Source organism: Dendrobium catenatum, unplaced genomic scaffold, assembly GCF_001605985.2.
Source record: "Dendrobium catenatum unplaced genomic scaffold, ASM160598v2 fragScaff_scaffold_1021, whole genome shotgun sequence".
NCBI classification, from domain to species: domain Eukaryota; kingdom Viridiplantae; phylum Streptophyta; class Magnoliopsida; order Asparagales; family Orchidaceae; genus Dendrobium; species Dendrobium catenatum.
Window position 1 is genome coordinate 4,117,481 of NW_021319483.1, and position 8,851 is coordinate 4,126,331.

Sequence of the window (8,851 nt, forward strand, 5' to 3'; positions counted from 1 at the left end):
AAAAAAATATAGACTTGACTCAACCTAAATCTACCCGATTTTGAGCTGGCTTGAGCTGTACTCAATCTTATTGCCATGAAACATTAGTAGGCAAAGAAGTCGTAGGAAAACATGAATGTTTGCTATCATCAAAAGTCTAATCCATAATCTCATATTCGCAACATAAAATCCCCCCCCCCACCCTCTCTTTTCTCTTCTTGAGATAAGATGTAATTGAAGTATACACCTTGAAAGCTCTTCAAGTTTACTCAGCAGGACCTTCTTTTTTAAGATTTTCTACTACTATAAACTGAAGAAATATGATACATATCTCTATTGAAAATAGTCATCTCCCCAACAACGACTTGAGAAGAAGCTTCTTAAATTGAAAAAAAAGCCATGTCAGTCCTCCAGCAAATCATAATTCCTCCCGATAAACCTTCAGCAGGAAAGAGAAATAAGTCCCAACTGCAACCAATAAATTTGTTGCACTCAAATTTTTCCATAGTAGAAATCTTAGTTTCCACAAGCTCAACAAAAAATACATCATGTTCTTTTACAAACTCCTTCAAGTAATGGGAAGTTTCACTCTTCCTAGCCCCCCTACAGTTCAAAAAGGCTATGGAATACATTAAAGATAAGAATTGGGATTACTCCCTTTCCTACCTCAAAAAGACACATCACCTTTCATATTATGTTGAGGAATGTTCACTTTGCCCAATGATCTAAGCACTTTTTGAAGCTTAAATTTCTCCCCAGAAGAATTACCAGTAATCCTCCTTTAGCCAAAATATAAGACTTTCTTCCTTTATCAATAAATTGCTCCTCTTCTATTTCATTAACTGGAACCAAGGTATATGTTGAATCAGCCATAGGCTCCTCAACATCATAAACTAATTATAGTATTTTAAATGTATTATCAACATTAAAAATAACATAATTGACATCAGAAATAACCTAACCAGCTGCAGCATCATTAAGAAGGCCCCTTAATCACTGCATCTAGCAACCCTTTATTTGCATCATTAGCTTCTTTAACAAAGAAACAATGACCTCCAACTTCAGGAACAACATCCTTCAAATTGCAATAACTGATAAGATGACCAATCTTCCCACATTTAAAAAAAAATGTTGAAATTTTCTTATATTCAACTTTTTGAAAAAAAAATAGCCTTCCGAACCCTCAACCCAAACACCCATAGGAAATGGTTTATCTAGAGCCTTGCGGACAAACTCCCTTCTCCACCATTGGAACATATTCCCATCAATCCATAAAGGAGTTCCAAACATAGATGCAATTCTTGCCACATTGACGTCATCCCAGCACAACAACAGAAGGTGTGCCATTCTAACCAAAATAGGAGAGGTTATCCCTTTCAAGGAATTTGGAGTAAATTGTGATGACCAGTTATAAATACCCATAATATGACCCTTCACATACTAAGGTCCTCCAGCTAAGACATTTTCAACTGCTTCAATAGAGGTGAACAAGAATAAAACCCAAACTAACCCAAGAGAAGTTAGGTGAAATTTACCGAAATGAAGCCACTGTAAATGCAATTCATCAACAATCAAATAGATAGGAATATTATTCCCAAAAACTTTAACCACTATAGAATATTGGAGATTTTTTTAATTCATTTTAACTCCATGCTCATACAATTTGATTCTACACCATATTCAGAAAGGATTGGTTCTTCGCATGAAAAATTGATTTTAATATTTTGTCTCTTCACCCAAGGATTGTCTACAACCTTGTCCACGAGGGTTTCAGTAGGAGAATTTCCATTAATTTCCTTTCCTTGAGCATTAGACTAAACACAAAGAAGGTTTGTTCAAAACATCATTTTTCTCAATTGAACCTGCCTTGACATTGCCTAATCTATTAACAAAGAGTTTCAAACCATTAGACGGGGAGGCTTCGAAATCATTTGTCCTACTAGATGAAGAAAAATTGGCAAGGGGTTGAGCTGAATTAGACAACAACCCAACATCAACACCCTTTCTTTGGTATAATATGAAAAACTCACCAACTTTCTATTAAAAATTTATTTGTTAAGGATAGTGTAGGTACCACCATATTTCTTTAGAAAGTTAGAATTGTTTTACTCATAATACAAATTTATTTTGGTTATATACTCTCTCGATCTTTAAATGAAAATTTATGCAATTTAGTTTCTACAACTATGTGTAGGCCGTTTGAAATGAGCCTGATGAATAAATTAACTTACTTTATTGGGTTTAGTGTGAAGCAAAGAGAAGATGGAAAATTCCTCATTTAAAAAAATAAATATAATATGGAAGGTGATAAGAGCATGAATACACTGAAGAGCTCGACCACCTAATTAGACAAGGATATAGATAACAAATTTTTTGGACTAAGAGGAATATAAAGGGATTATAGGATCAATACTCTACCTAACTACTAGTATATCATAATTCTTGTTTAATAATTGTTTATGTTCTAGATTTTAAGTTTATCTTAAGAAAAATCACATTCCAATTGTTAAGAGAATTCTAAGTAATTTAATACACACCCAAAACTTAGGTTTTTAGTAAGCTAGGAAAAGCTCTACTTAAGACCTTTTAGGATATTCAAATTTGAATTTTATTGCTGAAGAGTATATTTGAAAACACTTATAGAACTTCCATTTTATACGACAGTTATTAGTTTCCTTGTCTCAAAGAATATAGAACTTCATAGCCCTATCCATCATTGGAAAAGAGTATTAGGTTGTAGAAAACTTAGTTGCCCAAGTCATATGGTTGAAGTAATGGAATCCTAACTTTGGACTACCAATAGTTATAATCCCTATTCAGTGTGACAATACTAGTTTATATTTTAATTTTAAACCTCAAATTCAACATTCTCACACTAAACACATAGATATTAGACATCGTTTTATTAGGATTCATGAACCAAGAGTGATGTAGAACTACGACATGTTGATACCAAAAACTAATTGGTAGATATATTTACTAAACCCATAAAATTAAGACATATTTAGTATGCTCAAGACTAAACTTGGTGTAATTAATAATAGTGCTTAAAAAAATTGGGATTGTGGTTTGTTAAGTGATGATAATATGTTTGATTGTTATTTTGTGTTTGTAATATTTGTATTTATTTATATTTTTTTGTGTTTATTTATTTTTAAAAAATGTGTTTACAAAATTAACCCTAATCATCACACACACACACCAAAAATTTTACACTCCCATAGTATTATACAATCCCTTTCATACTATACAATGCATGTTAGCATGTCATACAATCCACTATGGCTGATAAATTAGGTTAGAATAATTATTGGGATTTATCTTGTATAAAACCCTATTTATATTATTCGATACACATGGTAATGACAATTGGGACGGATTAATATGGTCGATATGATCCTGACTATTAACTATACAATGCTAAAAAATATTTAAATTGTATAATATATTTAATAAGAAATCATACATATGACTCCTTAGGATCAATGAATTTATGAAGATCATCTACTACGATACTCAAATTTACAACATAATTTAATCACATGTTGGCCTATTCAAGTAGGATGATTTGGATTCTTCGATTCATACGATATGATATTGATCATTTTATATGATCTGAAGAGGCCTATTTAAGGATATAGAAATCTTAGGTTTCAATCATGTACTTTCTAAATAACTCTACTTTAAAGCTTTAAAGTCCATCAATTATTGGCCCCAAGTTATCTTGATGTCCAGCAATAATAAATCCTGACACATTCTAGGGACTTATTATCATCCTCAGGTTAATGATAAGTTTCAATCTACATACGATGAAGCTTCCCATCAGCATTATAAAGCAACAAAAATTACTCCATATACCAACCTAAATCAAGAATTATTTTTTGCCAAGTATTGGATTTCTTTTCTATAAATAACAAAAAAAAAAGTATTGGATTTACTTGTTAGCATAAAACTACAAATTAATCTTACTCTTGCATTTCCTTTAAACTCTAAAGTTCTCTTTGAATTTTGCAGGAATCTTAGAATCAACTTTGAATGCACTTTAATTCCGTATGATGTCTATAAATGACTTGTTGAAACACTAACCATTATTTTATTGAACTTGTACATATTTATTCCTCTATAGTAAAACACCACACCACACCACTATAGGTGATTATAACTTGACATAGACAAATCTCACACTTAGAGATAATCCAATGAATATTCAATAACCCTTAGTCAACATAGAATTCCAAAATTGGCAGATAATTTAGCACATCCATATGAACACCATTATGCCCAAACTAGGTGATACGACAATATCACACCACTCCTATAAATTATAGCATATTTTATTATGACTAGCACTAAGTTCAATTCAGTGGACATGCTTGTCCACTATGTTCATAACCTGGGAAAAGTTAACGATCCTAGGGCACATTATAGGAAAAATATAACACTTGGGAATATTATAGCTTATGTCCTAGATATAAAATATAGCCTGATCTACCATGCATCAGTCAATCACTTCCTAATTTATTATAACAATAGCTCCTTCCACTTACTCTATAGTGGAAGATGTCACGTGGTATAGTGCACAGAGGTTCTCAATATAGGATTCTAAGGCACAAGACTTTGTAGCACCAACACTTCCTGTTTAACCACAACCTCTTGACTTGTGTGTTGAGTTCTTTGATCGATTGGAGTTACGACTAGAGACCCAGATCTAGAACTCCATAATACATTAAGATAAATTCTAGCATAAGTTATAGTAGCAGCACAAGGAAAATCATACATAGTTTATTGATCAATTCTCTAAACTACACCATTACTTCAAGCCATAACTACCACCTAATCAGGGTTCTTTCAATGTGTACTTCATAATGTTTGACACTTTGTAGTGTGTTTGATTGTACTATCTTTTTTTATTCGTTCCTTTTAATTTATATTATATTTTATTTGTAATTGCCCATTTTGGTTATATCGTAATGGAAAGTAGATAGTTTTTGTTGTGCTACTAAATTTTATTAGTACAATCTACTTTGTTGTTTTTGTAAAGTATCATAAAATAATCAGAGCTCAAGAAAGTGTTATGTAAGTTAGTTATTATTTGAAATAATTTATATTTTATCTTTTTGTAGCATGTATTTGTAATAAGTATGTAATGGCTTAGAAACTATGCAAACACACAATGTATTTTAATTTATCTAAATGTCATACTAAATAATCTTGATCGTATTATTGAAATAAAAAATCAATTAGAATATTTAATTAATTAAGATTACATTACAAGGAGGTAGAACTAATCATACTATATGGCCATAACATCTTATAGGATAATCAGCTAAATTTAGTATAGGCATCATAGTTTAAATTATATAATATTTTAACTTTTGTAAGTTGTTCTAATCATATATTACTAAGTTTAAATATCATACCTAATATAATCCCCATAATTAATTAATCAATTCATGATGTTTTGTGATTGATGATTGCATGGTATGATCTTGGATCATACTGGATGATTGATAGAGTGACCTTCTAGACGATAATTAATCATCCATAATTTCTTCATACATGATATACTATTCAATTGAACTAATCAAACTAAGTGATCATGAATCATATAGAAAAAACGAACTTATCATATAATATGACATGAGTATAGTATTAGTTGAAAAGAGGTGGCTTAATTTAAAAATAGGGTTTTTTAATGCCCTCTTTATAAGCATTTCTCTAATTTTAGAGAAGTGTCTTTAATAGGTCAGGGGTCTTGTATAATCTAGAAGAGTTCTAGGAGAGAGAAACAATGTGCTAGTGAAAGAATGTGAAGTTCCATTAGAGGCCAATGAGAGTTATGATATTCAAGGGAGTGTGAGAGAAGTTTTTATATGATTACTTTGGCTGACCAGCACTTAAGGAATGCCAGTTATATTGTTGTTTGTCTTAATAGAATTTCTATGAAGACACTACAAGAAATTTTTGTATTACCGACACCAAGTATCGGCGATCATATAGACAAAAATAGTTTCCTACGTGGTTTATTCTGGCTGTTTTACAGCAGCCGAAAAACCACCAGTATTTTATGAAATCTCCAGAAAGCTTAGGCTAACTGTTGGTAATGTCTGAATTTCCTATAGTGAGAAGTGTATTTTGGGGCCATACATCATTAGTGACTCCACCTAATAAAGGTGGTAAAAGGAGGATTCTGTTAGATTGTGCTGAAAGGAGGACTCCATTAGATTGAGGATACGAATGGAGGACTCACAAATCTAATGGACTAAGGATGTGAAAGGAAGACTCGATGAATTCGTTGGATTAAGGAGGTGAAAAAGGGGATTGTTTGAGTGTGAAGAGTATGTAAGGGTGATGAGAGTTATGATATTCAAGGGAGTGTGAGAGAAGTTTTTATATGATTACTTTGGCTGACCAGCACTTAAGGAATGCCAGTTATATTGGTGTTTGTCTTGATAGAATTTCTATGAAGACACTACAAGAAATTTTTGTATTACCGACACCAAGTATCGGCGATCATATAGACAAAAATAGTTTCCTACGTGGTTTATTCTGGCTGTTTTACAGCAGCCGAAAAACCACCAGTATTTTATGAAATCGACAGAAAGATTAGGCTAACTGTTGGTAATGTCTGAATTTCCTATAGTGAGAAGTGTATTTTGGGGCCATACATCATTAGTGACTCCACCTAATCAAGGTGGAAAAAGGAGGATTCTGTTATGAAAGGAGGATTCCATTAGATTGAGGATACGAATGGAGGACTCACAAATCTAATGGACTAAGGATGTGAAAGAAAGACTAGATGAATTCGTTGGATTAAGGAGGTGAAAATGGGATTGTTTGAGTGTGAAGAGTATGTAAGGGTGCATTCTCCATATAAGGAAAAGGAGACAGGCTTCTCAGCCTAACTATAGGATGAAGGAGAGTCACTATGTTAGTGTCATTCCTAAAGAGAGGACTATTCAGGGAGTTGATATAGGTCAAGCTGACAGAACTACTATAAATTTTTTTTATATTTTCTTTATTTTTGCATTTTACTTCACTTTAATTATATTTCTAATACTATAGTTTTATTGTGGTTATATATAAAAAAGGCTTGATGTGGTTAATTATGATTCATAATTATTTTTAAATATAAGAAAATTAGATAAGAAAAATAAAGAGGTTATTTTTTTTCTACAAAATTTGAAAACAAAATAATGCACTTGTTTTAAGTTGTGGAGTGAGTTGTTCTAAATTATTTGTTCAAACACTTTCACATAAAATCTGAATTTGGATTTTAATTTGAAATTATTTTTTAAGAAATTTTTAAATCACCATTTCACACCTTTCTTGGTGTGTCATCATTATGTTCAATTAGTTTCATAGCTGACTATTGAACTTTCATAGCTCAAACTCATTATAATATTATACCCTAATCACTATTATTTTATATGTACTTTATAGATTTATTTATATGATGAAATTCTCATTTATTTCTCTTTTCAAAGGTTGAGACCATTTCACTAGACTAATTGGCCTTTCTTGCATTATGCATAATTCTTTCTTTAAAAATAAAAGCTCTTTGCATATTTTTTAAAAACTTTTTTTCAATTATTTAGTAAAAGATAATAACTCATCATAAAAAAATCCATATACATGCTTGTCATTTGAATGACCTAAACTATCATTAATCATTAAACACAAGTTTGTTACTTCTTCTTTCCTTTCCCAAAAAAAATGCTTGATTTTTTTTCCTTCTTTTAGTTTATATTTTCTTTTCAAACTCATCTTTCTATGGATGATTCCTTATATGTGGATATTCCCACTTAAGGAGACCCAAAATTTTACATTTAAAATAAATATAGTAAGATTAAACTTTATTCATCATTTTACCTTTATTCTTTAATTAATTGTTATATTGTTTACTTATTTCTTCAAAGGATCAAAATAAACTTATTATTAATACTATACCCTTATTAATAATGTCATATTGGTCCCTACTATCCCTTTCATTTTTCTTCAATGCCATCATTTTTTTCCACATGAATCAGCTTGTCTTCGGCTAGCCTTATTTTTGTAAGTTATCAGTGAACTAAGCAAATGATCAATAAAACAAGTAGTTAAATCCTTGAATTTATATATAGATGTCAACTGAAGGGGTAAATTGATTTTTTAAAAAATTACTTAAAGAAAAAAAAAAGTCTATTTATATTTTTAAATATTTTAAAACCAACAAGTTTATCCCACAATTGAGAAGCAAATTAAGTTAATAAAAATTAAAAATTTTAACCACACTAAAATCTTTATTGATCTAAGATCTGTTAAGATAGTTGCTATTTGCATGTTTTACATTCTTGCAACTTGTATAGTTTTGATGATTCCAAATATTATTGTTCAAATGTGTAGTTATTTCCTAACAATTTTAGAAGATTTGTATTTGCTCTTGTGTGTACTAACATTTCAGGTGAATCAAACTCTCAAACATGAAGTCTTCAAATCATATTCAGCAAGAAATACTTTTGGTTTTTGAAGCTTAAAATTATCATTTGAAATGAGAGGGAGTGATTGTAATTGAGTGAATAAAAACATACGCACAAACTTAAGGAGAACATAAAAAAATTGTACTGATCATACGGGACGATATCGGATCGTACAGGATGATCAGTCAGTTATCTCTCAATAAGAGCACATGGAACGAACAGAAACTGCCCAAGGAAAATTTTCTAAGTCATGTTCGTACGGGACGAAATTAATTATCGTCGGGACGATTTGCTTTATGTAAGAATTTTGTCCCAAATGAAATTAATTATCGTCAGGACGATTTGCTCTCTGGACGAATTTAGATAGATACTATGGTCCAAATAGATCCTAGGGTCTGGATAGATCCTAGAGT